This window comes from Gambusia affinis, linkage group LG03 (assembly GCF_019740435.1).
Source record: "Gambusia affinis linkage group LG03, SWU_Gaff_1.0, whole genome shotgun sequence".
Classification (NCBI taxonomy): domain Eukaryota; kingdom Metazoa; phylum Chordata; class Actinopteri; order Cyprinodontiformes; family Poeciliidae; genus Gambusia; species Gambusia affinis.
The window spans coordinates 31838916-31848385 of record NC_057870.1 but is presented as its reverse complement, the minus strand read 5'-3'; the positions used below and the strand labels follow the sequence as shown (position 1 = coordinate 31848385).

Genomic DNA, 9470 nt, shown 5'->3' with positions numbered 1-9470 from the left:
ACTGAGTAAAACCTCTAAATATAAACTCTAAGCCTTGTTTGAAACCCCCGGTTCTCAGTGTCCACCTTCCTTTTTGCCATTTTTGATGGGTATCTGAAAGTTAATTTTACAGTTATGCTGATGACTGCTGTGCTAATAACCCTTCTAGACCGGACGTGTCGCCGGCGACACATCTAAATTTGCAGTACCGTAATTCCGCCACACGTAGCGCTAAGTAAAATTCCAACAGTTTCTGAAAGGGGAGACGTTGCACTTTCCAGCAAGTATCGGGTTAATACGGTAACTGTAATTAATCCGGGTGTACCCGTTTAATAGACGGTATATTTCGGCAATAACTTGGTGGATATTGAAAGTACCTGTTGTTATGGATACATGGGTAAGTACATCATCTCACATAACATTTAAAGAACTACTTACAGTTCAAATAAGGAAGACGGGGTGCCGGCTTGCTGCGGTCTGCGGGCCGGTTCTAATAATAAATCAAGATCATCCCAGGGGCCGTAAAAAATCTTCTCGCGGGCCGGATGTGGCCCGCGGGCCTTGACTCTGACATATGTGCTCCAGAGTCTCACTAAAGGCAGCAGAAGTGGGTCAGCGGCTCCTGAACCAGACTGAGCAGGAAACTCGACTGGACCTGCTGCTGCTGGAAACTAAATCATTTTGGAACCATTTAATTTTTCTATGAACACTGAATCTGAGTTTGTGCTGAATAAACTGGGCTGACTATAAATTCAATCTGAAATTGAACTAATAAATTAATTAATATTATACTTTATTCATAAGATGAATTCAATATATAAGCTTAAGAAATTTGGTTTTAATTTCATATTTAAAATAACTAAAGTACAGAAAAGAGAAATGAATAACTGTCTTTTCTCACATCTGGATGTCTCATTAAGGCAGGTCCTCCAGCCCAGATGCAGTCTGGAGAAGACGGTCCATCAGTGACTTACACACTTTATCAAACAAAACATGGCGCATGTTTAAATTCAGCACGCATCTGAAAATCTTCTGACTTCTTGCAATAAGAAGAGGAATAGGAAGCTGATCGTTTCCTTAAAAAGTAAAATAAGAATTCATGAATCTTTCTCCGTTCATGTAGCTGCTGTAAACTCAGGGGCGATGGAAACACTTAGAAACTTTAGTTGTATCAAATAAAATCAAGGGATCCACTCAGTTTGATTGTTTACAAGAAATTGAACCAATAAAATATTTACAGCCCGATACGCATGTCCCTGCAGTTCGAGGAATGTCCTCTAGGTGGCGCTACACGGCCCAATAACCGGGAATACAGTGATAAACTGTCTGCTGGAATCAATATCAGGTTTGGACCGGTACAGCAATCACCAACATGTAGTGAAACATTTTTAGCCATGTTGGGAATGACGAGCAGAAATAAACATCCTGGTCACCAATGTTGGGTTATTATATTGAAATGGTGGAAAATAAGCAGCATCAGACGCAGTTCAGCTTCAGTTCTCGCGTTCTCTTCTTCTCCACATAGGGCGCATTTTGTCACATATTCAGAGCGCCCCCTTCTGTCCTTTTCATGCAATAACAGAACATAACATCCGGCTTCCTCCCAGTCCAAAAACATGACTGTCAGGTTAATTGGTCTCTCTAGATCAGGGGTCTCAAACTCCAGTCCTGCAACTTTTAGATGAGCCTCTGCTGCACCTGAGTAGAATAATTAAGGTTCTGGAGAACTGATCTACACCAGGTGGAGGTAATTAAGACATTTCATTCCAGTGTTTTGTACCTGTGGCTCATCTAAAAACTGCAGGACTGAGACCCCTGAACTTCTCCCTAGGTGTGTGTGTGTGTGTGTGAATGGTTGTGTGTCTCTGTGTTGCCCTGTGACAGACTGGCGACCTGTCCAGGGTGACCCCGTGACCCCGCCTCTCGCCTGGAACGTAGCTGGAGAGGAACCAGCAACCCTCCCGACCCCATGAGGGAGGATGAACAGAAAATGAATGAATGAATGAATGGATGATATATAATATATAAAGTGTTAATGGGCAGAAAAGGTCAGTAGTTGTGAGGGTCTCTTAATATTAATATTGCAGTGAAAAAGTGATGCATTTCTGAAAAGTGGAAGCTTGTTCCGATCCCAGATTTGGATCCACATAGAGAAATTCAACCGAATGTCTTCCTGTAGTAAAATGGACCCGACCCGGTTAGTTTCTGTTCCTCGGTTCTGTTGAAGGATCCACATTCAGAACAAGATTGAAAATGGCTCCTCATCAGTATTGGTACATTTATGTCCAGACATTAATCAACCCGTCTGGTTCTGCTGCTGATCCCTGGAGAAATCCAGATCTGGAAACAGATCAGCATCTTTACAGATTTAAAAATATTCCAGACGATCCTGGAGCAGCAAAGGACTCTGGGAACTGATGGCTAAACTTCACTAAGGGTCACATTTAGAGCAATCAGCAGAATCCAAAACCTGAGCCTCTATTTACAGAAACATTTTTGTTTAGTCACAACTTTATTAGATTTGTTTTACATTTAAACCATAAAACTGTTTTCTGTTGAGTAGAAACGATTTCAGCTGGCAGAGATTTCTCATGATGACAGGAGGGAACGTCCAAAAGCAGAGCTGGAGAGACGATCAGAGTCCATCTGGCTTCCTGCCGGTTCCGGGTCGCTGGGCGGTTCTGCTGCTACCGCCTGTGGCTAAGCTGCCGGTACAGCTGGATGGTGATGAGCTGGACCTCGGGGTCGCCGGGTCGGAGGTCGATGGCTCTGAGGAAGAAGTCCAGCGCGTCGTCGGGTCGGTTCTGGCTGATCTTCTCCTTCCCGCTGCGGACCAGAGACTCGTAGCTGTCCGGGTCGGCACCAGACGCGGCGCAGCGGTCCATCTGCTCGCCGGGGGCCAGGTCCGGCTCCACGCTCGACTCCTCCAGGCTCAGGCGCTCGGGCGATGCTCCGTTACCATGGCAACTCCGCTCCTCCTCCGGCTCATCTTGAGCAGATCCCACCATGCTGTCGCCGCCCGCAGCAGAGAACCGCTCCGATGCCTCTTCATCATCATCTTCATCATCCTCGTCATCATCTTCCTCTTCATCTTCCTCATCATCTTCCTCATCCTCTTCCTCTGTATGCAGAGTCTCTCCATCCATCACTTCCTGCTCAGAGTTCATCCCCAGCATCTTCTCTGCTTCCTCTTCATCGCTCTCGTCCTCCTCTGAGTCCCGGATGACAAACTGGAGCCTGGAGCGATTGGAGACCACAGACGTGTTTCCTGCGACGCTCCGTCTGGACCTGGGTGGAGACATTTTGGGCGTGGACGATCCGAGCGCCTGGAAGGAGCCGACCAGCTGCTGCTCTTCTTCATCACTGTCATAAATCACTGCTGCCCTCTTCCTCTTGGTGCCCACGATGGACTGGTCGGCGGACTGGTCCAGACCCGAGACGCCGCTCCGTCTGCAGAGACTCTCCGTCAGGGACTTGTGGACGCTGAAGCTGCCGTTGAGCTGAAGCTCAGTCAGAAGTTTCTGCTCCTCTTCCTCGGTGTCGGCAGCATCCTGACCCTCGTCTTCGTCGCTGTCCTCCAGCTCCAGGTTGAAGTTTCCGTGAAGAGACTCGAGGCCGGCACTCAGTCCGGAGGCGTCGTACTGCTGAAGGTCCGAGTCGCTGTGGTTCTGCCCGTCGGCCTCAGAGGTTCTGTTCGGCCCGTCGGGCTTCTCGTCTGCTGTTATCTCAATCAGACTGGCGTCCGGTCCAGAAGAACCGCCTATTGGTTCTCCAGACAGATCAATGACTTCATTGCTGGACTCCTGATGGCGCTGCTTTCCTTCGGAACCGGACCGGTCCATATCCACCCCCTCTGAAGACACGTCGGGGTCAGGAAGTGGAGGAGGAACTCCTGGCGTTGGGTTCCTTGGTTTGTTCTGGTTGGTCCGGTGTCCGGTGAGGTCCGGCGGCTGTCTCAGCCAGGCTGGTTCTGTGCTGGACGCCATGCTCTCCGCCAGCTGCATCTGCAGGAACAGAAACAACATCAGCAAGAGGAGAAGAGCAGGATCTGCCCAGGGTCAGAGGTCACAGCATGAAGACATGACCCAGAGCTCCATCTCTACAGGGCAACAGAACCATGATCCCAAACACAGCAGCTAATCTACAACAGAACGGCTCGAGAAAGAAGAATGAATCTGCTGCAGTTGCTGAGTCAACGTTCTGACATTATGGCGACGAAAAGCTTTAGTGGAACCTTCAGAGGGCCGAGCAGAACGTCTGAAGTAACCAGGTTGGTTTAGAGAACGTCTGGAGGCCTCTCCTACATCTTCTAGGGTTACTGTTGATCTGACTCCTAACAGGCCTTCACCTCTGATCCCATGTAGACATGATCTTTAGTCTTTCACCCACCTGCAGCTCAGACTCCGCCTTCATTAGCTCCTGAGCCTTCTGGACACGCCCTTCGATGTAGTGACATGCCTCCTGGTCTTCAGGATCCTCATCATGGTTCACATCAAGAGAAAACATGAGGTCGTGGTCTGAAATCCCAAACATGTGCATAGCATGCAGTTGAGCGATGTGCTCATCTAGAGCTGGGTCAGTCCGTCGTTCTCTGGAGTGCAGATCCTGCAGCTGAAGTTGGGTGCTTGAAGACCTTGGGTCCTCCAGGGTGAAGAGCTCCTTCAGTTCTTGTCTGCTGAAGTACCTGAATGGGTTCTTTGTGTCTCCGGTATTCTGCCTGATTAGGGAGTCTTTGAAAACCTGCCGTCTGTAGATCTTCTCCTCCACCGTTCCACAGGTTATCAGTCTGTAGATCACTACGTTTTCTGTCTGGCCAATGCAGCTCTGTCGACAGCCTGAGCGTCTGTGGCAGGGTTCCAGCTCGGATCGTAGATGACTACTCTGTTTGCTGCTGTCAGGGTGATGCCTCCTCCAACCTGAGTGGTGAGGAGAAACACGAGTAACGTTTGTCTGTTTGAAACCGAGAGATCAGTTTTTCTCGTTCTGTGATCTGGGTGATGGTTCCATCCAGTCTCAACAGTTTGAACCCTCTGTTGCCAAGGATCCGTTGGAGGATGTCGAGGACTGTCCTGTAGTGAGCAAAGACCAGCGCTCGTGGCCTTCCTCTCTGAGTCGCTCCAGAAGAGCCAACAGAAAGACAAGCTTTCCAGATTCTGATATCAAAGTTTCATCTGAAGCGTTTGCAATGCTCTTAACATCAGTCTCATCATTATCCCCCTGAGGATTTTGATCCAGGCCTAACTGTGCAATAGCATTGGCAGACAACAGTCTTGGGTGGTCACACAACTTCTTCAGGATGTTTAATTCAGCTAGAGGTGATTTGGTGGTCATCAGCAGCTCCTTGATGTGGTCCAAACTGATGAACTGTCTGTAAATGTCCTCCTGAACGGCACTCAGGTAAGTCCAGACGATCAGGTCATTCTTTCGGGTGAGCTTGGGCATGACTGCCCCAGAGGTTGGCTGATCTTGAGGGTATTGGTGGTTATCAGGTTCTGAGTTTGCCTCTTTTCCACCAGTCTTCTTCTTCTGCACTTCTGATTTTGTTCTACGAAGGAAGTAGGGCTTGATCAGAGTCATGAGGTTCTCGGACATCCTGGAGCCAAGAGCTTTTTCCCCAGGAGTAGCATCCTTCTCCTTCTTGCTGGGTGATGGGGTTCTCATACTGTGTTTTGAAAGTCTTGGCTGTTCCCAGGAGAGTTCCCTGACAGGCAAAGTCAAAGAGGGTCCACATTTCCCTGAGGTTGTTCTGGACCGGAGTTCCGTCAGGAGAATCCTGTTCTTGGAGGGAATGGCGTAGGCACTTTTGGCTGTTTTGGTGGAAGAGTTTTAATCTTGTGTGCTTCATCCAGGATCATGTAGTCCCAGCAGAACTCCTTTCCCTGAAATGAGGCCAGCTGCTGCCAGTTGTTCATCAGCATGGTGTAGGTGGTGATGATCACTCCTCCTCTCCTCTGAACTTTCTCCAAACTCCTGGTCCTCTCTGCTTTACTGGCACCGTGGAAATCCTTCACCCTCATTCCTGGAGTCCATTTGCTGAACTCCTTGACCCAGTTTGTGATGAGGGAGGTTGGCATGACCAGAAGAGTGTGTTTTATCAGGTCGTTGTCGTACATGCCAGAGAGGAAGGAGATGATCTGGATGGTCTTCCCGAGTCCCATGTCGTCCGCCAGAACTCCTCCTTTTCGGCCGTCCCTGTAGAGGCCGTACAGGAAGGAAACTCCGTCTCTCTGATAGTCGTACAGCTTGTCATGCAGCTCTTTAAACAGCATCAAGCCGCTGTTGTTCACATTGACGAACTCGTCGTCTTCATCCTCCAAGTCATTCTCAGCCAGGAGTTCTTCGATCTTCTTTATTCTGCTCTCCAGTTTGGGAGTTTGGTGGATGCTGAAGGCCTGTTTGAACAGCTTCAGAGCTTGCTGAATGTCTCCTTGTTTGGCAACAGCTTTGCCGTCTGAAATCAACCTGCAACACAAAGAACTAGAGCTGTCATGGTTGCTTGAATGATTTGAATATAATTTCAAAGTTTTGTATATTCTTTGTCCATGTTAACTAAAAAAAGTTCAACAAAGTCCATGAAGAATCTGAAGCATTCCACACCAAGTTATCGTCTCATTGAGAGTGCAAATTTAAAAAATAAATAAAAAGGCTTCATTGAGCCCAAAGGGAAATGTAACTAATTAATTAAATGCATGAGTTGATCAAGTGGTGTGACTTTTATACCAGACCTGTACATCAGTGGAGTGAACATGAGTCGTCACACAGGGATCATATAAATACTGGTACAGCTGAACCTGCTGTGCAAGAACATGTTCCAAATAATCCCTTTTAATGAACGGAGGCATCAACAATCTGTGCAAGTTACAGAAGTGTTTAGGTGTGGACCAACTCGCCGTGAGGCCAAGGTGCAGGACAGGGACGTGTGATTGGCGCCTCACATGCACCCAGCTCAATACATCAACTACAAACCTAGCTTAGCACCGCGCTACATAGTATAACATAGTTTAACAAGCCTGGAGGCAGAAAATTTGCCTTGAAGAATTTAAAAAATTGAAGTTTGTTACAAACTCTAATGTCTCACTGACACCAGCACTAAACCATCAGTAACTTCATGATTCTCCAGACTGACGGGCCTGAACTTCATCCAGCTTCTTCAAACAACATGGGTTGAAATATGGAAGCCCAACGGTCTCAATAATCACATCAACAAGCGATCCAACAGCCATCACAGTTAAACAGTCCACCAGCTGTTTCAGGGTTTATGTTTCTGTTACCTTCCACTTCCTGTGAGGTCTAAGGTCAAACTGAGCATCAGAAAAACACGTTACAGTGTTGGTTAATGTTGAGATAATAATGTAATTTATATAAACACTGAAGAGTTAATGTGTTTCTAGGCTCACAGTAAATATACCTGCATGAAAACTTGTCTGTTTATCTGAACACAGTTCTTATGAAAAAGTTGCTTCTTGCTGTTTTAGCCTTAAAACATAGTTTTAGTTTTTTAATGACTCCAATTTACCAGGTTTTAATTAACATAAGGCCTTTCAGTCACAACTTATTCAAACTGGATGGAAATATAAAAGTTTTTTTTTATTTTAAAGTGAATTTACTGCCTCACTAATAGGTGGTAAAATAAATATTTTATCTAGGGTAAGTCCCTCATTCATCTGTTCTATCTGTTAAATTCAGGTAGAACTGGACTCTTTAAACTGGTTCTGGTAAATTTGCCATAAAAGTGCTTCTACTGGGAATGTTAACAAACAGATTAAAATATACAAAAATGAACAGATTGTGCCTGAATGATTTGCTAAAAGAGTCCTGGTGGAAAAATAAAACCAGTGAAATGGTTCAGATATGAATCCTGTCTGAGCTGCTTATGGATATTTTGATCTCAAGTGTTCAGAATTTTAGAAAAAATGCTGAAACAAATTGAACAAATTGGAGAATTTCATTTTGTTAACTTATGTATACACATAAATCAAAAAATTTTTAAAAATTTTAAACTTTAACATTTCCTTACCTGCTGTATGCTTCCATCTGGTCTTCCATACACAAAGATCTGCAAAAACATAGTTTGGGTCAGAACCAGAACCAAACCAGAGGAAACATCCAGACCCATCCGGAAACCAAACAGCTCAAAGATTTATCAAATATTTCTCTAGTTTTGACTTTACAATGAATCGCTGCTTGCTGCTCATTTTATCCATTTATGGTCAGTTTTTCTCCAACCTTCATCTGCATCGACTCAGACTCACTAGCTGTTGATTTAAAGTCATATTTAATGTCTGCAGTACAGAAATGTTGTTTTATGACTTTAAATGTATTTATAACCTGCATCCAAACCACCTGAAACAGACTCTTCTTCAGGTGAAAGACCAGACTGTGAGAGTTGAGCATTAGCTATAAAGGTTTCTTTAAATTAATCATTAGGAAATATTTAAAAACAACAAAGAGAATGTAATAATTTACATCAGGGTATCCAAAGCGTAGACTGACTGCAATTCAAACATAATTCTGCCCACTAGTACAGAATGTTGATCCACATGGAGAAATCAATAACTACAGACAAATTTAAATGTTATTAATAATAGGGAAAATGGTATGTACAGCACAAAGTATGCATTTCAATAACCAGGCTTCTTCTCACGTTGTCTTCGGACTGTTGCTAGCATCAGTTAGTTGCTAACTAGCTTTTCTATTATAAACCATGGGAATGTCAGCTAGCTGAGATGCTAACTGAGCCGTTCATATAAACAGCCGTTAGAGTCGCTTTACTTACTTCTCCAGCCTGTCAGAAACCTCCGACACCTCCCCGTCATCCTTACAGCCCTCCATGTTCATGTTTTCATAAAAATTTAAATCTACTTTATTCTATCTTTAACTTCAAGACGACAAATCAGCAGCTGCCTTCTCGAAGAAACTTCCTGAATGAGAGATTTGATGTTTTCATGTTTGAAGCAGAGATTCTTCCCCCCGCCAATTCAACACAGCCAATCAGAGAGCACGCTGTCGTGACGCAGAACACACGTTGTCCAATCAGAAAGGAGATATGGCTAAAAAAAAAAATCTAATACATGTATGAGTCTTATCAAAACTGGTTATAAGAAATTGGGAAATCACACACAAAATTATGGACGTATATATATATATATATATATATATATATATATATATATATATATATATATATATATATATATATATATATATATATATATATATATATATATATATATATATATATATATATATATATATATATATATACACACACAGCAACTAAATCAACGATACTAAAAGCAGACAGAGTCCAGAACAAAATACAAAAATCGGTGTTAATAAAAATGTTAGTAAGAGACACAGAAGAAAATAAAAAAATGATGAAACTGAGGGTTGCTCATACCAATCTAGATGAAATCTCGAGACTTTACCTACTTTTTATTAAAGAAGTTAGAGCTTGCCGCTGCGGAAGGTGGCGCTGGTGAGTCTCTGTG

The 9470-nt window shown here is 44.4% G+C and overlaps 1 pseudogene; it reads right to left on the bottom strand.

Moving 5' to 3' along the window:
* Positions 1-2475: 2475 nt before the first annotated feature.
* On the bottom strand, positions 2476-8945 carry LOC122828581 (annotated as a pseudogene).
* Positions 8946-9470: the final 525 nt, after the last annotated feature.